Source organism: Sphaeramia orbicularis, chromosome 13 (assembly GCF_902148855.1).
Source record: "Sphaeramia orbicularis chromosome 13, fSphaOr1.1, whole genome shotgun sequence".
Classification (NCBI taxonomy): domain Eukaryota; kingdom Metazoa; phylum Chordata; class Actinopteri; order Kurtiformes; family Apogonidae; genus Sphaeramia; species Sphaeramia orbicularis.
In genome coordinates, this window is record NC_043969.1 from 9,900,932 (window position 1) to 9,925,141 (window position 24,210).

General features: G+C 40.2%; 1 protein-coding gene across 1 annotated transcript in view; it reads left to right on the plus strand.

The window, feature by feature from the left end:
* Positions 1-2,815: 2,815 nt before the first annotated feature.
* The window catches only part of numbl (NUMB like endocytic adaptor protein), a 75,313-nt gene continuing 53,918 nt past the window's right edge, over positions 2,816-24,210 (plus strand). Inside the window, exon 1 of the mRNA XM_030151483.1 lies at positions 2,816-3,195. The gene's annotated coding sequence lies outside the window, so the exon portion shown is untranslated. The remainder of the gene's footprint in view (positions 3,196-24,210) is intronic.

Genomic DNA, 24,210 nt, shown 5'->3' on the forward strand with positions numbered 1-24,210 from the left:
TGTGACAATTGATTCTAGTAATGTGATGTTGAAATGAAAATTGTTCATTTTTCCCATTTATCTTGACACTGCACTTCTTGAGTCCTCAGTCTATAGGTCAGAATCTCCATCTCAAATATTCCGTTCATAATTTGTAGCCAATCATTAATTGTAAGTGGTTCTAATCTGCACCATTTTTTGGTAATAGCCTTTTTACAGGCTGCTAATAGTATTTTTTTTAGCAACTAACTATCGTTACATTATTACCAAAAATTTTTCTGAAATACATCACCAAACATGTTTTAGGAATTGCATAACCCAATATCTTAAGAATTGTTGAACAAGCATTATCCCAAAATGATGCAAGTTTAGGACATAACCAAAAGACATGACCATGATTTACACTGTGACATCTCCACATTCTCTCCAACAAGGTTGAACTCTGGACAAATATGTAGCTGTAATTTTAGGAGGTATAAAAAATTGAATTATATTTTTCCAGCAAAGTTCCCTCCAAATCCTTGAAGAAGAGGTTATCCGTTGAATTCTCCAGACATTTACCCATTCCTCCTCTGAGACAGCAATTCCTAGTTCTTTTTCCCATTTCTGTTTCACGTCCAAAGTGTAACAACCTCTCTTCTCCATTAAATGTGTGTAAAGAGAGGATATAATTATGTATTTTTTTAGAATGATATACTCCAATAAAAAAATTTTACAAGCTCATTAGAATCTTAGAATCAATACTGTGCTTTATTTTTTCATCATAAAAGTCCCTTAATTGTAGGAAGTGGTCTTGATTTGTCAAGTCAAACTCCTCTTTTAATTCTTGAAAACTTTTAAGGCGACCATCCTTAAATAAGACACACCAAGCTGTTATCTCTTTATTAATCCACTGCTTATATCTCAGGTCCTGGGTACCTGGGGTAAAGTTTTTATTTTAAGCAGGCCACTGAAGTAAAGGGAGTTCCCGTTCTAATTTGTATTTTCATATTACACTTAGCCACGTTCTTAACATAAGAGTCACTGTATCTACTTGGTTGAGTTTGTTCTTGACTGTATCAGTCTGCAATAATACTTGAGATTTCTCTTCGCTGTATTTCTTGTGCAATATTTTTCCATTTTGAAACATAATTTACATCACACCAATTTAATATGGGAGTTATTTGAGCAGCATGGTAGTACTCCTTAAGATTGGGCAGTGCCATGCCCCCATTATCTTTTCCAATTTGTAGTTTTTCAAATTTGATCCTAAGTTTTTTACCTTTCCTAAAGAACCTTAATAGATGTCTGTTCCATAACTTAAACCACTTCTCTGGTATTTCTATGGGAAGTGCCTGAAAAAGGTAAAGAAAATGAAATAATAATAAGAAGAAAGAAGAAGAAATAATAGAAGTGTAAATCTTGTAGGCTACTTAAGTATAGGTGTCAGCCTATCAGCAGCCATGGCCTAAAAGACTGGAGAGTTGTCTGGAGAGTTGGCTTGTGACCAAAGCATCGCTGGTTCAATTCCCTTGACTGGCAGAAAGTTGTTGGCTGATGTGCCCTTGAGCAAGGCATCATTTGGCAAGGCTCATTTGCTCTCTGGACACTTAATATGGCAAGTCCACTGCTCCTAGTCTGTGGTGTGTTGGGTTAAAAGCAGGTCAATTTCAGTGTGTGGTGCATGTCTACTGTATACTGACAAAGAAAGCATCTTAATCTTTTCTTCTCATCTATTTCTTTTTAGAAATTGTACGCCCTGGAGATTAAATGTGCAAAATCTTACACACTTTGATAAGATATAATAGGAAAAGATGACGAAAGTGCTGGTTAGCTGATGTTTTCAACACATATAATAAATATATTTTGGTTAATGTGCATTTATACAATAGATTTCTAAATCTTCCACCAGAGAGAACCTGAAAATGTGAATGTGTTGTGATGTGGAGACAGTGTTTTAACCCTTTCATGCATGAATTATGAGAACCTTAGTCAAGATTTTTTTTTCAGGAGTGTTTTTATACCTCCTTAGGCATAAAAAAAAAAAAAATTGCCATCCAGTTTTTTTTTTTTCATGGAGTTACAAAAATGTCCATGCATTTAATTTTTTAAGTAAAGAAATATGTATTTAAAACCCAATATCAGAAAGTAAAATGAAAACAATGAAATAAAAGCATTTTTAAGGCTGCTATTTTGATGTTTTCTCACATTTTACCATACTCCAATGCTAGTTATTACCTCATATAATATGCAAAAATCAACTCTTTTTGTCTAACAAATAACAACTGATTTACAGTTAAACATGTTAGTGCAGATCAGGTTTATCAAGAACAGCAAAGTTATAGTAATGGTATGAATTGCAGTGCATTATGGGATGTTGCATAAGTGTCCACTGTGTTGGCTCATATGGAACTAAAACAACAAAACCTATGAATATACAAGAGAACAGCTGGAGAAGAACTGTCCACTGTAGTGACCACAATGCATGAAAGGGTTAAAGTAGATCCGGTAGCTCTGAGACAAACATTCAGACAACTACAACCAACCACCAATTTTGACTTATTCTTTTTATTAGTGACTCAAACATGGTAACGTTTTTCTACTTTTTTCTGGAGGTATTTTACTTATAGACCAGTGTCATTGGGATCACTGGAGTAACACAATGTGAGTAACGCACGGTGGCGCAGTTGAGTGACTGAAACAGTGCCCTGCGCATGTTTTTTTTTCTTCTCTGGAAAACATCAATGGGAAGAGTGGATTTGCATGTCCGGCCGCCTGTGCCAATGGGCGCACTGGGAAGGCTGGGTTAGCGGGTGGAGCCGGGGGAAGCAGCCCAGTAAGTGCACAGTCAACAACCAAAGCATCCGAGACTACTACTGATACAACAATTTAACCGAATCCTCGGTGGAAAAGCCACTGCCGGTGTTTCTTTTTTTTTTTGTTTTGGTTCCACTGCACGAGTAAGACTGAATCGGTCTTGTAAACCTTTCTGTGTGTGTGTGTTTTTTTTTATTTATATATATATATGTGTGTGTGTGTGTGTGTGTGTGTGTGCACCGATCAGATTCATTTGCGGCTCCACATCGTTCCCACACATCGCCTCTATCTGGTGCGGATTAAGACGATTTGGAGAAAATTACCAATTACAGATTATTGTCCTGTGTGACATATTTCCGTCCGGGGTCCTGGATTTACACGGAGGAGGTGCGGGGAGCCGATCATCCGTCGTTCTCTTGGGTGAGTTTTACCGGATTCCCGTCCAATCTGGCATCCCTGCACGAGCTGACACTATAATAATAATGAATGAATGCGCGTCTCAACAACCGCACGACCCACTCAGGACATTGACTCATCGGTTCGTGACTTGCGGGTTAATTAAAATGTTTGAAATCCACTGCATCGCCTGTGGATGTGAATCTCGCCAGTGGGCCCGTACTATGTGTGAAATGAATGAAATGTGGCAGCTTCAGCCTTTATCACTTCCACTAGGGGAAAAAAAGAACACTGTGGGCTAATCATAATGTAATAAGAAACTGCAATAAGCTCTCATACCAAACTACCGCAACACAGATTGTCCCGGATTGATGGAAACATTTAGTGGCAAAGAAAATAATCAGCTGTAACTTTATAGGCCGACTAATAAAATGCAGCCGCCTAATATGATCAGATTACACCGATCACTGTCATAAATCCACTTTCATTGCCTCATTATTGGCTTGGAAGTGAGATAATGTGATATCGATCGACTCCTGGACTCTTCATCTGTTCATACATGTTGTAATGATTGCATATAGTTTCAGTGTTTGCAGGATTTTATTTTGTTTTTTATAATACATATGTTTTTTTTATGGGACAGCGTGGCCACTGAAATACGCGCCTTGAGTTTGAATATACATATGGGCCATAATTCTACCTGTCTGTTTGCAGGATTCTCCCTCTGTTCCCTCCATTGCCTCATGCTCTGTGGGGAATCAGTGTGTTTTAGGGCATGGTTACATCATCTTCAAAGTTCTGCAGGGCTTAGTCTGTTCCTTGTAACAAAAAGTGCTGCAGCCTAATTTGATCCTCCTCACTTGAAGTTCCTCATGTTCAAAGGAGATTGGTGGAACGTCAGAGTAAAAGTGCCAAAGTGTGGCTTTCAGCTTGAGCTTGAGGCTGCAGCCATAATGCATTCACTCAATCACACACACACACACACACACACACACACACACACACACACACACACACACACACACCCTTACACACTTGGCACATGCCTGCATATATAGGCCTAGTAAATGCGTGCAGCTCCATTGTCTGTGGAGCTCCATCTGTTCCATGACATGGCATTCCTCAAACAGCCAGTCATGCTGCTGGGGGTGGTGGTCTGTACCCTCACCCACTGCCTCAGAGTGAGACGGAGGCACTTTTTTATAGGAGAGGAAAGAGGAGGCGTAGGGCTCATGGAGGCTTCCCCAAGAAGCCCTGGTCTGAGCTCAGATGGGCTTGATGGAACGCCATATCAGATGTAAGACCAGGTATGGACCAGAAGTGGGTTCAGTGGGACATGTTTTTCTGTCCACCATGGTCTACTTTATGGAGTGCTGTAATGATTGTGTGCACAGTCAGTTTACTTGTCACAGGTAGTACTACTCAGCCTGTGGATAAAAGGCTGGATAACGTCTTCAGTGACATCTATGTGGAAAAAGTGCGCAGTTAAACAAGACATGTAAAGTTTGGAAGTTTTGGGGGAATTGTAGGATGGTGTGTGAGTATATTGAAACTTGTGATGTTATCCAGACTCCTGTTACATCTTTTCTACCTCTTGTGATGCCCCCATTGTAACAACATTGCAACTATGGATCGATGGTACTATTATTAACTCTACTATCTCTCTTGAAACTCTATCATTTTTTTTAAACTGTTATCCAACAAGATTTATAAATAAAAAATGCTCCAGTTTGGCTTTCCTTTTTCTGTATCATAACCTGATTCTGCTGAACTGAGGTTATTAAGACTTAAATGAAAGTGCGAATCTACAAGTTTTACTTATTTTTAATTCATAAAATACCGGGCTGCTATTTCAGAGATCTCATTTAAATTTAATAAGTGCTCAGAGCTCCTTGCAGTTTTTGTTTGAAGATAATGTTAAAAACTTGACTTTTGATTTAATGGCATTTCAGCAAAGCTTTAAGTCAAATTTGTTTCCTTCCAAATTTCCACTGAAAAATATATTCGCTGTTAGTTTCAAATAATACAACCATAAGAAACACTTACAAATGGAACTACAGCAAATTCGGGGTTGCTGGAATGGATACAAATATGATATATGTGATACTGAAGTCAAGTATTGGTCTAGAGTTGTGATATGAGGAGGGATAGAAGTCCACACCTAGAGGCTGCTGTGTATAAATTAGATCTGATGTAGCTAATCACCGCTGCAAGTCAGTCATCACAACTAGAACATAATTACACCACCCCCATCCACTACACACAGAAATACACACATAAACGGTTACACAAACACACACATGCTCACCATTTCCCCTTAGACCATTTCCCCTCTTTCACCGCTCTGATTGCAGCATTTGGACTTGGCTGTCTTTTGTTGTCCACACATACACACACACACACACACACACACACGCACACACACACAGACACACATACACACACAAGGGGGAGGGTTGTCCCAGCTGAGACCACAATACAACGGGGATCAAAGGTCATCCAGCTGGCCAATCATGGTGCTGTCTGGTTTGGCTGTTGGCGGAGGTGGGCGTTGCTCCTCTTTGTGCTGGTCAGGGTGGGTCTGCTAAACAAGCGGCTCCACTTCCAGCTTTGGCCCCTGCTACTGCCGGCAGCCACACTGCACTTCCTCAGAGACAGTCACAGCAGCTTCTGGACATTTTATTAATCTGCAGATCAGGGGGTTGTGCAGTTCAGAGGAAGTCCTTTATTGGTTTATGAACTTCTGGTTCATAATGTCTTTTAATCAGATTTATAATGAGAAATGTATAGAGCACAGAGCTGAAGGAGCAAAAGCATGTGAAGTTGTGAAAGTACACATACAACTGTGTAGATGTATGTTTACTGCTGTGTTACACAGTGTCTGATGGTATATTAATCACTCGTAAATAATGTATTTGCATATTGTACATGTGTGGGCGCTAATGAATGAAACTACGGTCTGCAGCTAAATCCCTCGAATTGATTACGGAGTTTCAGTCCTGGTTCTGGGCTTAATTAAATAAGTAGAAAAAGATAATGAGGTGTACTAGAAATATGGAGAAGAGATGAATGCTGGGAAAGAAATAGAAAGGGGGTGTTTTAGAGTCAGAGTAGGGAGCTGAAGAGGAAATTAAGAAACTAGAAAAGGCAGAAAAACAGAGAGAGAGCAGGAGAGAATGAGGAAAGTGGGAAACAGCCAACAGGGAAACTAGAAACTGTTTGTCTGTTGGTCAGCGTGTGTAATCCGTAGAAGGCAGAATGTCCTGGTCCCATTTGGTGTGAACATGCCAGTTTGCACAAAACCCCCCACATGGAAGATGTACTTGTCTTCTAACATTTATGTCCATGGCATCCTCCTCACACTCCCTTTCTTGCTCATTCTCTCACTCTCCTTTCACTTCCATCACTGCTGTCTGATGCCTAAGTGCCTTCAGTATGTGCTGAGTAGAGTTATCTGATTTCTGCAGGCTAGTTAAATGCAACCACTCCTTTCCCTCCACATATAGTTCCATTATTGCACACACTAATGGCATGCTCACACTACAAAGACATAGCAGGGAAGGCCTGTTGTTTCTGTTTCGGTTTGTGTAAGTCTAGTGTGATGTTATGGTGGCATGTTATGTCGGCATGAACTGATAAATGATCGGTGCAATGGATCTGTATGCCTGTCAAGTGGACACTCATGTGTGACGGCACCAATTTGTGTTGTTCCATGCATGTGTCTGACCATGCATGTATGCAGAGGGAGGATTGTGTTTATATGAGCATGCCTGTTTCCTTGGAGATCAGCAGTTTATTTCTTTGCTTCAGTGGCATTTTTATTTGCAGATAACGAGAAAACTAGAAGTCGATCTCTTTCAGAAGCCACAATTATTGAGTGGAGTGCTCATTGTATCTAATAACTGTCACTCAGAAGTGCAGGGGGTTGTATTTTTGTCTCATTGGTTCCTTATATATATTTTTCATGATGACCTGTTCAAACCCTTTTAGCTGTAGAAGCTCAGGTGTTACAGCTAATTGAGGGATGTGTGTATCTGGAAAAACCTAAAATGCATAAAATAAAAACCTCTGAAATGCCTCATTTCCCCCTGTGGATCTGATTAGATTAATCTCCTTTTCCATGCTTTTACCAACTACTTTATTTGCTACCTGTCAATTGTTTTCACATGGTTTACCCCAAATTACACTTAGCGCCTACTGTGAATATTCAGTACTGAATGTTTTTAATGGCATGGCTCCTTCTGCAGCAATAACACACATGCCTCCTGTGCGTTGTTTCTCCTAGTGCTAACTCCTCACAGTGGAGGCTTAACACAACCCCACAGTGAGCTTCATTTTAGAATGACAGAATTATCACAACATTAATGATATCCTCTCGTCAGTTACCACATTGACAGGGAAAACATAGGTTTAAAGAAGCATAAGAGGTGTCACCAGGTATTGAGGTGACTGAGTAATGCTTTCTCCTGCTGTCACAATATCATTAAAGAGTCCTAAGCCCTGTAATAAAGACTGTCACATCTTTGAGATTTTATTTGCTTGAATGTCATGCAAAACAGAGTGTATGCATTCAGCGTTTCCTGGATAAAAAACAGTTTCTTCCCCATTTGATTTTCACACAAAGGTAAATGATCCCAGATGGCTTGTCAGTTCTGTGGTGCATTAGAGATGAACACTTGCATTGTGAGTTCCTACTCTTGTGTTACCTCTAGTACCTATAGCCCGCGTACGGCCACTTCCCCTCCTCTCTTCTGTGTTAATTCAAAGTCTGCACAGTGTGTGCAGTGTGAGCTTTGCTTTCATGGTGTGGAAAACACCCTTTAATATGATGCTGGCCTCTCCGCTGTACTATTTCAGAGTGACGATGGGAGAGAGAGAGATTGTTTGCGACAGACAGAACCTAAAGTTAAATCCACCAAAGCACAGAGAGCCCTATTCACTGAGCTATGTGAAGAGTGGAGAGAGAGGGAGAGAGAAGTGGAAGTGAGGAAGGCTTGGGTGTCAACACTTAAAGCGTTTTTTTTTACGGTTGATGGTGTACAGTCATGTAGGGTGTGTGTTGTGCAGCTCCACGGGCCTGTCTGATGCAGAGACAGAGTGAAGGATGGAGGACAGCTGAAAACAGTCCTCTGCAGACACACGACATATAGGAATTAAACTCCTATAGCGTGTGTGTGTGTGTGTGTGTGTGCAAAACATTGAGGAAGGTTTCAGTTTGTGTGAGTCACTGGAGAAAACCAGTACATTTCTGCTCCATGTTTTAGCGAACATAAACTAAATTTGTCTGTGTTAACAAACATAATTATAGATCAGACTTGAATAGGTCCTTGTGGGGTACAGAGAGGACCCAGGAGGACCCTGCTTTGGCTGATTAAAGAAATAATAATACAATGGAAATGTTCTCCTTGCAGGGCTTACAGCTGCTGTTTAATGCCCTGATTCCTTAAATAGATTAACAGTTCATTTAAAATTTAAATGGAAGCATCTAAATTATTACTTGCATGGTTTGTTCAGCTAGTTCATGACCTTTACATGTTGCTGCAGGATAGTGTGTTACAGTATTATCCATGCCGTGACTTGTGATTTTTAGATTAGCAATACTTCACATTCTCCACCATTTACAGTGAATGTGGTTAAACATATTTGTCACGTTTCAGTCTGTTATGTGTTTTAAATGATGGATGAAAACTCACCTTTACGGGACAGCCTTTTTTAAGATCTCTGTTTGGTTTTTATTGTTGAGGCTGTCTGTTTTTATTTCTGGTACCACACTTTGATTTGGCAATGTGGTACTAATTTTGATTATGTCATGACAAGCCAACAAGTGTACTCAGATGCTTACTTTTGCACATTTTGCTTTTTCTAACACATCAGCTTCTAGGACTAAATGTTCACTTCTTGCCCAATATATCCAACCGAGTGAAAGGTACCACTGTAATGAAATAATCCATATTATTACCACATTTCCTGTCAGTGGTCAGAATGTTATGGCTGATTGGTGTGTAATGCATGAGTCAAGTGTTATTAATATTATTCATTTAAATAAATCTAAATTATGGGTGGTTTAATGGGTGTTTCGGCTGTAGTAGTAGTAATAGTAGTAGTAGTGTATTCACTTATTTTATTTTTATGAGCTTAAATTGACGTAGTATAAAAGTGAAAGCTGATGTAACACACCACATTCCCAGGAATCATGGCATCACTATCACAATTCAGTCCAGATGCCTGGGAGGGAATACAATGACTTTTTAATTTTTTGGATCACAGACTCCTAAAGGTTACTCTTGTAAAGATGAGTAATAAACCACCTGTAAAAACAGCCGTCTCAGGGAAATAATGGCTCTCATAAGAGGCGTGCGTTATTTTGTGGTTCACCTCATGCTTTGCTTGTAAAAACGTGGAGTGATGCCTCGACGAATGTGCCAGCGAGGCTCCGGTTTATAAAACATTCTCTCTGTGTTTACCGGTACTGTGACTCATGGTTGCTATGACGAGGAGTTCTGACAGCAACGCAGCTGATTAGGAGCATCTGACTCCACATGACTGTTCCCCCTTCATCTCTCTGTCTCTTGATTTCTCCCTCTGTTCCTTTTTTTGTCATTGCTTGTGTTTTTTTTTATCCTGCTTCGTCTTTTTTTGTATTTCCACTCTCTGCATTAATTCCCACGTTACAATTACACCTTGTCTTTGATTTTTATCCTCCCCTCTTGTTGTTACTCTGCATGTTTTCCTCCTCCCCTCACCTCTTGTATCAGTCCTGCACCTCCTCCCCAACCTTCAATACACCTCCAATAGATTATCTTATCGCACCATTGTCCTTCACCCTAGCCTCTCTTGCCTTTTCTTCTGCGCTCCTCTCATATGGCTGTCTTACTGTATCGGCCAGCTGCTCTCCAGATGTCGCCTGCACTTCCAGCTGTTGGCACCATGATCATGAAGAACAGAGGAATGAAATGGAAATGATCCCTCATGAAAAAAAACGCACGGACAAGTGTAGTAATCCCCACAACACAAGAGTAAATACTATATATAAATATCAGAAGGCAGGGAGGTGCAACATTAATAATTATCCTGGCACAGTAATAGATGTATAAGAAAAGTTACTGATATAAATCCAAAAGGGCAGCCAGTATCACACGACACATTGTAAACCCTTTGCAAACATAGCGATGCCATGGAAGATAAAAATGCCATTAAGCAGATTAAAGATGCGGTGGACGACTGCACATATTACCTCCAACAGCCATCTTCAGAGAAAGTAATTTATGTAAACTATAAGGACGCGGGTATGAAAAGAAAACAAACTGGCTGAATCATGAGCAAGGATGCAATAAATGAGAGGAAAAAGGAGAGAAGTGAAGGAGGAAAGACAGAGCGGTAACTTATCGCCCAAATGTCATCCTCATCCCTAAGAAAACTTCCATGTACACTTTACTAAAACTACATTTATTTTACCATTCTACTTATGGTTAAGTTATAGCCTATATAAAGCAAATGGAAAGTAACTAGGGCTGCACGATATAGGAAAAAAACTGACATTGCAATTTTTTTTTACCCTGCAACATATATTGTGATATGAAAAAATGCTCAGGAGGATATAATAGCTGTGTGGTGCTGACATAAATGGTCAGACAAATTAATTGTGTTACCTCTCGTTCTAGAACACATGTTTCAGTATCATCCTTCTTGTAGCTGACATAATTCCAGATAACTGAAGTTGCTTTTCTTTTTGGCACCAAGTCTTCATTTTCAGTGATTTCCTCTTTTTCTTTGCTCATTTTTTAAAATGTTGTTACCAGCGACTCACTCCATGTGCAGGGGTATGGTCTGCTTCAGCAAACTGAATAAGAACGATTGCGATTGGTGGATCGCTGTGCACAGTGTGTGTCAGGTACCCAGGCTGAAATTAGATGAGAACACGATGAGTTCATCTACCTCCTACATTGCAGGACCTGCGATGTGACTATTGCGCACACGTACATCGCGATGACGATGCTCATACGATATATTGTGCAGCTCTAAAAGTAACCAGTAAAAGAAAAATTAACTTAAATTCAATCACTTATGAAAAATGTTTGTGATTACATACTCTGTTCTTATGATCTTTTGGAAAAAAAGCTTCGCATATAGTTCAAAACATTTATTGTGTTGTTTTGCATTTCTTTCACTGTACAGAAATTCGTTTTTTAAAATGTATTTCTGGATTAAATGTGTGTGGCCTTTTCAGCTCTATTTGAAAAGTAAAATGTCATCAGTCATGTAACTTTTAATAAAAAAACACTTCCATAACTTATTCCATACTTGTTATTATTGTAACACACTACTAGTAAAATATGTCTAGATAATGATGGGAATCTTGCTTTTTTATTATTTAAACCAACTGCCGACACCACAAAATTCCTTCTTTGACTCTCATCAATTCCAAACTTCCCACATGGTTTTCTTAAGAGTTTATGTCCCTGATGTGGAATAACAAACCTAAAGTGTTTGCCACAAAACACATTAAAGGTCTGCTAGGAAAAAAAAGACATTAAAACACAGAGCGTATATACTAACTAAATAAAAGAATTTGTTTAAGATCGATTTGTTGTGTGGATGCCGCAAAATGTTCCCTTTTATGACTCATCTATTTCAAAAGTCTCATGATTCCCTTAAGATATTTAGCTTTTTAAATGCTTTTATTTCCCTGATGTGGAATAAAAACTTGTATGTCTCCCACAAAAGAAAACTGATTGAAAAGTAAAACATGGGAAAACAAAAACATAAATGTAGGAAGAGGGTTTTAAGAAGGGAGAAGTCCCAAAATCAGAGCCATGGAATATGACTCTTCCTCTGTCGGCTCTGAGGGCAGAAGAATGAAGGTGGAGGCTGAGAGGAGAGAGGTGCTGAGGCATTATGGGAGCGATGGACAGAGGGGAGAGAGGGATGAAAGGAGGAGAGGATGGAGGGATAAGATGGGGGTGGGTGTCTTGTTTCACAGGACACAGTATGCAGCAGTAAAATGTCACAGCCACCATGAAAATAAATGAAACGGCCATATTGGGGATGGAGAATGTTGATAGAGTTAGCATTTAGAGAGGATTGTTCCTGTCACGGCTGCTTAGGGGCTGAGAACCAAACAGTTTGTGAAAAGGGTAATGGAAAGCAACATTTTGACGCATTGTAGGTCATTACCCGAGAGGCCTATGTACAGCTTATAGGCAACGTTTGCCTCGCAGACCTTTTTTCCTTTTATCATAAATCCACCTCCTCTTTACCGCCCCAATATTTTATAATCTTCCCTGATTTTTCAATTTCCTCTCAGCCTTCAGTTGGTAAAAACTCCCTCTGTCTTTTCTATCGCGCTCTTTATCTTTCTCTGTCCTCTCCCTTTCCTTTCTAAACATCCATTTTTTCATATATCTCAGTTACTCCCCTCCCTGTCTTTCTCTCTGGGTCTCGGTCAAGGGAAGTGGCAGTTGCTGCCTGTTGGCCCCCAGAGGAACAGACCTGCCTTTGTCTGTCTGCACTTGTAGGAAGATGAGTAGCCGGTTCACCCAGTAAGCCCAGTAGGGATTCATAGTTCGTCTGTGGTGAGCCAGCCACCCAGAAAGTCTGTAAATCAGCCAGCCATTTAAGCTTGCTAGTCCAGGGTCTGCACCGCCAGCCAGGTATTATGTTAGGCACCCTCGACTATTACAAAGAATGGATGGGAAAGTCCGGTAGAAACGGAGACAGAAAGGCTGCAGACATTCGTTAAACTTTTTTCCAGGCATCTCCAAAATGTACAATGTTGAAACCAGAACAGAAGCGCTGCCATTTGAAACTACCACACTTACTTGGAGGAATTCCAATGGGAAATTATTACGCCACTGTTTATTACGTCATGCCATGAACTGAGAGCAACCGCTGTGAGCTGTGATCATTTATAATCCTACATGACATTATGGCACACGACTACAACCTATTTACATTTTGTTAAATGCAGTACAGCACTAGGCACATTTTCCTTCTTGACTGCAGACATCCAGAATGTATAAATAATCTGGGTGTGATGGAAAAATAGCCTCTTTAAACCTAGTATTTTCCATCGTAGATCCTTTGAAGCAAAAATGCGTGTTTGTTGAAAGAGACTTTATTTTGATGACGACATTTGTGACCTCACCAGGCTTTAACAGTAAGAGATGGTTTTGCACTGAGAAAATGAGTAGATGTAAAGCTAAATTAAAGTTTTTTGGACTTTTCTGGACATGGTACATATTTACTTTCTAGAAAAGGAAGATCAATACAACTCTCATTAATATAACAAATATGAAACTACAGGCAACAGTTGTTTATGATTGTGCTGTTTTTCAGATGGTTTGTTGGTAGCAGCATTGGCTTCTCAAATACAAACTCCTAACAGGTTGGCTAGAGCTGTGCAGTGTAACATTGGTGTTTGGCTATAGTAAATGATATAGATTTTTAAGGCAATTATATGTAAATGACTATACTTTTTCAATGATGTTTCCAAGTAAATGAGCAAACATAATGAATAGTGAATATATATATCCAAAAAGATACACAGAGTAATAATTCACTGCTAATTGTTTCTATGTGTCTGCACAAATGCTTATTGTCATAGACAAAGGTTATTCTCTCTACAGTAACGTCTTTCCCAGACCACATCCAGACCCTTTTGGGATCAGAAACCAAAAACATCCAGTAACATTGATTTTCTATTACATTTCAAAGCTGAAACTGCTTTACATCATTACATACAACATGATCCTCCTCGTATCTTCTCACATTCTGATTTCACAGCCTTGTCTCCAGTCTGAAACATCTCCTCAGCATGATGATGAAATCTACACTTAACCAGCGTTCTGTATTTTTTCTATTAGTTTTGTTTAAATGGATGAGGCTCCGGGCCCCTCAGACCTCAACAAGCCTTAACAAGGAGATCAATAGAAAGAATATAGACTGTCCTCCCGCAGGCTGTCTGCTCTCGCCTCGGATCACAGAGGAATATAGTGGAGATGCCAAAGCAACACCCAGCCAGCCCGGAAATTATTTGATCTAATAGGAACACTATGGTGTGATTAGTGGAGCTCTAGTCCTTCATCTCTCACCCCGTACAACTGCTTCACGCTCTGTGAAGTCAATATGTCAGGGGAGGTGAGCGTCCATTTACCATTCCCTTTCAGCTTTGTCAGTCTGCTTTCAAAGGAAAACGTGAGTGTACTGGTACAATAGTATGGCTTACAGGAAGAGGAGCTGGTGTTGTATCTTCCAGCAAAGGAGAGACAATGTGACTTTAAGATGTTGTGTGGTGAATAAACATAAATGGCTGCAGGCCTGGACAACAGGCTGACTCAGTCACGTCCTGGATCGTCCAGTTCACCAGATGGCTGCTTGATATGTGCAGGGAAGAAAAGGCGAATATAGTCCAGTCCTTCTGCTCCTGTGTGTATGTGTGTGTGTGTGTGTGTGTGTGTGTGTGTGTTTACATGCTATGTGTCCTATTGCTCATTGTGCTCCACATAGGGCATGTGTTATTGCTCCAGCGCTGCATTCCTAAGAGCCAGAGGAAAATCTCAACCCCTTTTAACCTCCTGTCTCAGCTGTGGACCATGCAGCTTTGAAGTCTGTCTTGAGTTTTCTTCACATACACACACACATGCACACACCTTTCACATTTCACACAGTTACTTTCCTCACTTGGGTTTTGTTTATTCCCACAATGCATTACTCCAAGGAGGCAGATGAAAACGGGCTATTGGCTGATGCACTCTAGGAAGGTACACTTGCTGATGTGTTGCTCAGAGCTGTATTTGTACAGAATAATGGTTTATCTACTAAAGGCACACAAATTAAATGAATGTATTGGCACACATGAATTCAGACCAATTTCCATTTAACAGTATTATCTAGTTAAATTGCAAATGAAATGGACTTGTAGTATGTTACTTTTATGAGAAAAAACTGAATTAAATTACAGTCACTAATCAAATGTTAATAATTTGAAAGGGATTAGAATATACCACTCTCAGTAAAAAGGTTGTATGAAGAATATAATATGATATAACAATGATGTAAGCTTATTTCCTTTGAAACTGGAAAAATGCTGTAACTGTACAGTGTTGAATGGACTGAAATTAGGAGGAACAACATACAGTGCATACTAACAAAACACACATCTTTCTTGTGTAGCTCTCTCCTCTCAGTTCAAATTAAAAGATTAAATATGATTATTTCACACTACTGTTCTGAGCTTCCATGAGCCTTGAAGAGTCCAGTAATTTGTAATTACTGCTGTCAGTCTTGGATTTAACCGCCTACCTGCCAGAAAACACTTTCTGAGCAGCCAAAGTCTGTGTCATGGAAGAAGATTTTGTACAGCCCACAGAAATGGGTAGACTTCTGTTTCCTCTCAGACCTTTTTCATTACAACACTGTAAGGTTACAATAGATTAGTTTGGATTTTATTTCAGATTTTCTGCTCAATGACACCAAAAACATCATTAACAAATACCCATCATACTTCAAAAACTAAACTACCCAACTGTGTCTATCAGGTTGGAAAGAAAAAACAACCCTCCGCTGCTTTTTAACCCTTTTTTTGTATGTTCCCTTGAGATGTACTGTGATGGACAGACCCCCAGTTGCTGGATCTGCTGCTGCCTGTTTGTTGTATGCCTGTTTATGCATGCTGTCTCAGTCTATATACATGTGTGATGCCTGCTGCAGAACAACTCCTGCAGATTCTTTTTGCTGTCAGTGAGGAGGATTTCTCCACATCCTGTTTTCTTGTAACACCATAATCACTTGATCTCCTTATTACCTTTATGATAATGTACTACAGCTCCTTGCATGGCAGTCCATCTTTGTGTGTTTCAGCCTCAATTAACTTGTGAGCTGAGACAGAAACTATCCCATACATCAGTATTTCTTGTGGAATTGATCTCTTGGTGTGGTGGTGTTTCATACAGGGGGTGGGGTTGCAAGTTGTTTGAAAATAGGATTACTTATTGAGTCATGATACACTCAATAACATAAGGCATAGGTTTTGTCCATGCACTTAATTCTTCCTGGTTCCGCATGAAAGAGTTCTAGAGCTCTCCTGTATGGAAACTCTGCTGGTGGTGGCCCACCTATTATGGTCCAATCCACAGATTAACACTAGGATCATTTTATTTGAAACACTCACCTTTTGTTGTAGCAGCTGTTCAGTGTAGAAAAAAATCCCTTCATGTGCTGATCTTCTGATTACCTCAGAAAGGTGTGGTGTCACGTACAATTTTTACCCCGTTTTATTTTTGTACTTCTGGTGTTTTCGCATATGTGCACTTCATGGATAGCCTAAATTTGGTACAGCATGCAGTGTGCTGGTTTTACACCTGTATTATTTTTACCCTCATTAACTGTGCAGTTTTGAATATCCAAATAAAGTGAAATTTACTATAGTACATGATTAATAAATGGGGTAAATTCAGTATGACAGGTTTCACTACCGGCTCACTACCGAGTGCTTATGTCGAAAAGCATACGGTTGCACATGCCTGACGGTTTAGAGCATGCACATAATTCTTAAGGGGGTAAAAAAAATACGATGGTAAAAACTATACAGCGGCATGGAGCGTGCGGTTTCTTATTGAAAATACTAGGTCTATTATGTATTATACATATGTATAATGATAATTGATGGTTTTTTGTATGAAATGTATGGTGTGGCGGCAAGGATTTTGCCACGGTGGTATGCCACAGTAAAATCTTACCAGGATAAACGCTGCCATACATACATTATGTATGCATCCATCTCTCCATTATGCTGCAGACTGCAGTCCTCAACACTCAGTTTTACTTAGACTTTCTACATGCTATCTCTTTTAAAGTCACACAACACTTATTTACAGTTTTTAAGCCTCACCTAAAATATATACCAAATATTATAATCCAAGCACTCGCCTGAAGCCTCAGATTTACTATGTAAAGTTTGAAGGAGGTTCAGATAGAACCCCCACAGAGCCGTGTGGGCTCCTCCAGCCCATATGCATAGCCTGTTGTATGTGTGTGTCTTAAAAGAAGTATTCATGGATAAGAAATTAGGACAATGTTCAAAAGTCTTGACAGATGAGAAGGATGCACAATTTACCCTGTGACTACAAAAAGCCTTCTGTTTCAGCTACAGCCATAAATAAAAAAATTTTCTGCACTTTTTAAAAAGTTAATTATTTATCTAGGTTTCATTCTTACTTTATAAAGCTGCCTTAAATGTTTCCAAAATACACTCTTCAAGATCATCTGTGTATTGGTAAACCATAGTGTTCAATATGTGTGTGAATCTCCATAGCTCTATGTAGGTCTTTGTTATCCAATACAATCTGTTACCATCTAATATTCGTGCTGCTAACCCTTCAGGGTAAAGAGACTGAGGAGAGGAGAGGAGAGGAGAGGAGAGGAGAGGAGAGGAGAGGAGAGGAGAGGAGAGGAGAGGAGAGGAGAGGAGAGGAGAGGAGAGGAGAGGAGAGGAGAGGAGAGGAGAGGAGAGGAGAGGAGAGGAGAGGAGAGGAGAGGAGAGGAGATGTTGCTTGCCAATAAACAAAAGACTTGCTGAAAGTCCCTTGCCTTTAAAAGGGAATCCTGGACAAAATCTTGCTCTTGCTCACCTACTTACTATTCATTTAACATATAACATAACATAGCATAACATAACATTTTTTTAGTTTTGCTGAGCTTGAGCAGCCCTTAAAACCTAAAATCACCATTGATATGCAATACCCTGTATACTGACAGTGTACCCCAAATACTGCAGCGTTAGAAAGACTAATACCTGCTACTGTAAAATGTGTATGCATGTGTGCATAACTGATGTTAATGTCATGGTTATACACAGGCTCATGCCCTTGAGCAACAACTCAGATACAGATATTTATTAGAGTAGCGGAATGAATTCAAGGACATTTATAGATGAATGTTAGGTGTTCAGTTGGTAATGTGCTCAGATATAACATGGGCAACTCATATCTCATTCAGAGGTGTATTTGCTGAGTCGCTGTAGAGAATATACATGCAGAATAGGTGCTCATTGTGTCTAATCGAAACTAGTTAGATGTTCTGTTTGGTATTCTCTGAGTTGTTCATAATTAAAGCAGTGAAACTGAATTTGGGACATTTTCACTGTAGTTCTGTAGCGTTTCTCTTAACATTGCCAGTATTTTACTCAACTCCTCCACAGCAGGCACCTCTGCGTGAGCCCCAACCCGATATGATGGCAGTTTTTTGCTCTTTCTCTAAAGCAATCAGTGTTTTGGCCTTGTTATTCTCTCTAACGTCTGTCTGTTTTTCTTTTTTTTTTTTTTATGTTGTTCTTTTCCGACGCAGCAGATTCACCCCTCGAGCTACACATGACAGAGTGAAAAACAAGAACAGAACTTGAATCAATTACTCTGTGGATGCACTTGATTTAGTGGTGCTCTGAATAAGCACTTCTGAAGTGATGCGGGCTGCATCAGATGAGGCAAGTTTTTTGTTTATAAATCAGCGCTGATCGGCACTGATCTGCTGTCAGCCTCGGTGCGGATCACAATGAAGGAGGCGGCAAGCAGGGAGGTGGTGAGATGTGTGAGTCAGCCTGGTTTGAGGAATATGAAGTGCAATGTTCCAATACCAACATGCTTTTACTGTAAAAGCTTGCCTTTACAAATCATGATTCTTTCAACCCAGTCACCAGAATAAAACGTTGCCATTGTATGTTGCACAAACCATGGATAGGTAAATAATCATGTCATTTGTCACTGAAGGATTTTCTACTTTTTTTTGCCTTCCCTCAATAGACAGAGGTGGTTGTATTAGATTGTGAACATACAAAATCCATTACTTATCACCAGACTCTTATAATACAAGCATTTTGGCCAGTAAAAGGCTGTAGTTAGGTTTAAATATTATTAATTATACTGTGCATAGTGTCTGTGATGTTTGAGGACATTTTCTGTTATGTGTCTGTACCAAACCATGTGATGCCAGCACCTAAACTTAACTGTGCTCATCAACACTTGAAACATTAAGACACATGGATTAATTCTTTTCCCAAATTGCTTTTATCATGGAGAGGGTTGTGGGGATGGTGGAACCTATCCCAGCTCCCAGCAGAGGCGGGGTACACCCTGGATGTGTCACCAGTGCATTACACAGCTGACATGTACAACCATTCACTCTCACATTCATACCTATGGGCGTTACAGAGTGACCAGTTAAGTGACCGATTAAAGTGCATGTCTTTGGAATAGTAAGTAAGTAAGTAAAGCTTTATTTACATAGCACTTTTTAAAACAACATGTTACAAAGTGCTTCACATAAAGGAGAGATAGATAAGAACAAAGAAATCAAATCAAATTTTATTTATATAGTGCTAAAAGTTATCTCATGACACTTTACATATAGAGTTGGTCAGAACCAGACTCTAAGCCAATTTACAGAAACCCAACAGAATCCTCCAGGAGAAGGTGGGAAGTGGGAAGAAGCTGAAATACCTGGGGAGAACCCACACAGACATGGGGAGATCATACAGACTCCACACAGAAAAGCCAGTGTAGGTTGGTGAACCCACTTCTGCTGTGAGGTGACAGTGGTAACCACTGCAGCACTGTGCTGCCCAGATACAGTTATTATCTTCTTTGTATGTTAACGTGGAACTGTGTAAGATTTTACCGTTATGGTTCTCCATCTTCACTGTTTTTATAGCATTTTTCTGTATGTAGCTTCCCCTATAGTTTCAAAGTAGCCTACATATTCACTGTCGTAAAACCCACCGTTAACCCTCCCCCTCCGACCATGTTAACGTTAGCCGCAGTGCTTATGAGCTAACAGGTTTACGAACAACAGCAGCTCCCACCTGTCACTGCGTCCCAGCCCCGATAGTGTTTAGCGCACTATCATTCTGGGGCTAACATTTATAACATGAACAAACATCTAGATCAGGGTTCTCAAACTCATTTTCTGTCAGGGGCCACATTCAGCCCGATTTGATCTCCAGTGGGCCGGACCAGTAAAATAATAAATAATTACAACTCCAAAATTTTGTCTTTGTTTTAGTACAAAATAAACAAAACAAAACAAAACATTAAATTATGAAAATACTTGCTTATAAACTATCCAAACAAAAAAGATGTGAATAACCTGAAAAAACAAAAATTTCTTTAAAAAAAAAAAAAAAGTGCAATTTTAACAATATTATGCCTCAACTTAATCATAGTTGTGCATTACGGATCAGATCTAAAAAGACACTGAACACTTAATAACAGGCAGGAAATTGTTAAAATTGTGCTTAATTTTCTTTAAACATTTCAGATTATTCACATTTTATCGTTAAATGATAGTTTGTAAATGTAAATATTTTCATAATTTAATGTTATTTTTTGCACTAAAACAAAAACAAAAATTTGAAGTCATTATTTATAGTTATGATGTAATTAAAAAAAAAAAATTCACATCAAACTGAGAATATGGAGTCATTATTTTCTGTAGGTTATTATGCTGTTATTATTTTACTGTAGATCATATTGGTCTGTATGTGGAACCTGAACTAAAATGAGTTCCACAGCCTTGAATATGGAATTTTTGCACTTTGCAAATTCATCCCACGGGCCGCATTGGAACCTTTGGCGGGCCGCATTTGGCCCCCGGGCCGCATGTTTGAGACCCCTGATCTAGATTCTACAGACCAGGGGTGTCCAACCCTGGTCCTCGAGGGCCGGTATCCTGCACATTTTAGATATTTCCCTCTTCCACCACACCTGGTTCAATTCATGATCATCAACCTCTGTGAAGCCTGATAACGATGTAATGGCTTCCAGGTGTGGTGGAGGAGGGAAATATCTAAAACATGCAGCATACCGGCTCTTGAGGACCGGATTCGGACATTCAAACATTGAGGCTAATTGTTATGCCATTCGCTATTCAGATGAAACCAATTAGACATTGGTCATGTAATGAACTACATACATCTGTGGCTAATAGTAAAAACTCACTCCTGAGGCAGACAAAGGGCAATATGGTAAACTGAACAAACATACACCTATGTGACACAAACAACCATGATTACTAGTGAGTATGCTAACATCTCTGCTAGCCAACAAGCGTCCATGCATTGTTCATAAAATTAGTTCATAAACAAGTAAACACTGTTACAACCAATAGGATCATCAAGAGCACAAATTCACTGAAATACATAAAGTATAGAGCAACACAGTGGTGCAGTGGATAGCACTCGTGCCTCACAGCAAGAGGGGTTTGATTCCAACACCAGACGATGGGGGTGGGACCTTTCTGTGTGAGTTTGAATGTTCTCCCCATGTCTGTGTGGGTTCTCTCTGGGTACTCCGACTTCCTCCCACCATCCAAAGAGATGCACTGATAGGTTAAAAGGTTCATCTAAATTGGCCATAGGTGTGAATGTGAGAGTGACTGTTTGTCTTTGGAGCCTATCCCATAAGTAGCTGGGATAGGCTCCAAGCGATCCCTGTGACCCTAGTGAGGATAAAGTGGGTTCAGAAAATGAATGAATGAATGAATGAACATAGAGTATAGAGAATTTATCTCAGTGAAACTTACAAGTAGAGCAGCAACAATGCCAAGTCTGCATTCTTCTTCTGCTTCTTCTTCTTTTATCTCTCTCCATTCTGCTAAAGGTGGACCAAGGCACACTCTTGTCTTTTTCCTGGTTTGGTCACTCTCTCTTTTCTTCTTCCTCCATCCTCTGACATTGGCCGCCTCTTCCTTTTCTCTGCCAGCTCTGCTACGGTAAACACCTGTGAAATGAAGGCATGGCTGGCTTGTGTTTACAGCTAGCCAGCCGTACCTGGGTGGGGGTGTGTTTGTATCGTATTGGTGTGAACCGTGCTGTTTCTCGCGAGAGACAAGATCTAGGCCATCTGGACAAGATCTAGGCTACAGGGACAGTAGCAGAGAAGTTGCAAGTGGCATATTTAGCCCTAGATGTGCTAGTGAGAAGGTGGAGGGCTTCCATTCTCTCCCCAACAAGCCATTTAACCATCACAATTACTTTGAAACTGTTTAATTAAAGTAAACATGCTGCAAAATTCTCCTTTCAAGTCCCTGTATTATCCACTTAGAAGTTCAGTCTCTGCATTTTACCCATCCTAATACACACAGCACCTAGCATTAGCACTAGAGCCCAACCGATTAATCGGCCGGCTGATTAATCGAGCCGATTATAGCGTTTCACCGATTAATCAACATCGGCCAATATGTAGCCGATGTATTAACTTTTTTGCTGCGTTGAGATTCTGTCGCTTGCTGCTCCTGTGTGTGTGTGTGCTGGCCAAAGAGTCAACGAACAGTAAAGCAAGTTAGTTTCACTTTCACTCCTGCTTGGACAATGACGCTATCACCCCCCCACACAATCACATAATCACGGAGCTACACCCCCCCCACCCCGCGCTCTCTGACAAGGATGGACTGCTAATGCCCCCTGCTCTGACCAACCCCCCCAACCCCCACTGGCGAAAATCACGGACCGCTACCGTGTGTTCTAATGAGGGTGGACCGCTAAACCCCCCCCCCCCCCCCCCCCACTCCAAAAATCACAGACCCCCCGTCTTATGAAGTATTCACCCCCCCACACACACCCATGTCTGTGCACTTCCTGTCTACCTCACAGTTTCATTCTGCCAGCAGGCCTGGGTGTTAATAATGTAGGGGAGACTGGGGACAGTTGTAACACGGGTCAGTTGTAACTCTTGCTATTGCTCCAATCAAGAACAACTTAGGACTCACCTAATTCACTCTGCACATGCTCAGTTTAGTCCTTAGTCCACATAGGAAGTTGTAGTGCTGTGAGGCAGACAAATCAAAATTCGTGAGTGAAAACATAATTGTGTGGTCAGTCATATTTTTTACTCTAATTATTTTTGTGATTGCATAGTTTGCATTTGAAAGTTGTGTAAATTATCTTTGTGAGATAAACAAAGATTTATGCAACTGTTAATCCACCTGTCCGCAATTATCTAATAAAAGATTATTATATCCTGTGTAGATCATTGTTGTTATTTCATATATCGGCCAATATATCAGTTAACGGCCAATATCGGATATCGGCTAATATATTGGATATCGGCTTTTTTTAGCCCCCAATATTGGTATCGGCATTGGCCCCAAAAATCCCATATCGGTTGGGCTCTAATTAGCACATAGCACAATTGGAGCGGTGAGCTATCACTGCAGGCCCAAGGGGACCAACTCCAGATCTTCATCAGTACCTTGGTCAAGGACACTGTCACAAGAATTAGCATACTTCTTTTTATTCCTTCAATTTGCCAAAATTGTGATGAGCATGTCAGCATTCATCTATATGTGAAAAATGATTTTGGTTCACAAATGTGGATATTGTTTGTTTGTTTGTCATATAACACATACCCATTCACAGGAATATACAGTTGTAATATGTTTTTCGGGGAAATGTGTTGGACTCTTCCCAGCAGAGTACTTGAACTAATCATCATATTTGTCATTCAGTGTTGTGATAATGCTTTCAGACCCGATTAAAGGTATCATCCTCAGTCAAATGAATCAGGGTCGGATTTGTAATCGGCGATATCTATATGATGAATGAACTAAAGTAATAGTTTATTTTTTCTCCTTCTCTCCTTAGAGTATCTTGGTTACACTGCTTTGCCTCTCAAATGTGCATGAGTCAGAGACTTTGTGTCATAGTGATCCGTCAGGGGAAGCGGTCTCTGTACAGATACGTCTCATGAGGCTTGTTGGAAGACGTCTGGTTAAGAATAGTTCCGTATCTCTGGGGCTTATTGTTTAGGGTGTGGTGCTGGATTTAACCAAGACTGTCTCTACACCTTTATGGAGCAATCAGAGACAGAACTCTCCTCCTACTGACAGATGGCCGTGTGTGGCAAGAGTGTGCATTTCTGCCTACATTTGGTTGAGGGTTCTGGTTAGCGGGGGAGGGGAAGTGGAGTTTGGGGAGGAAAAGGAGGTGGAGAGAGGTCAGTGAAGGCACAGCTGGTGAGACCCCCACTCCAACCAGCTGCTGCCTCAAAAGGG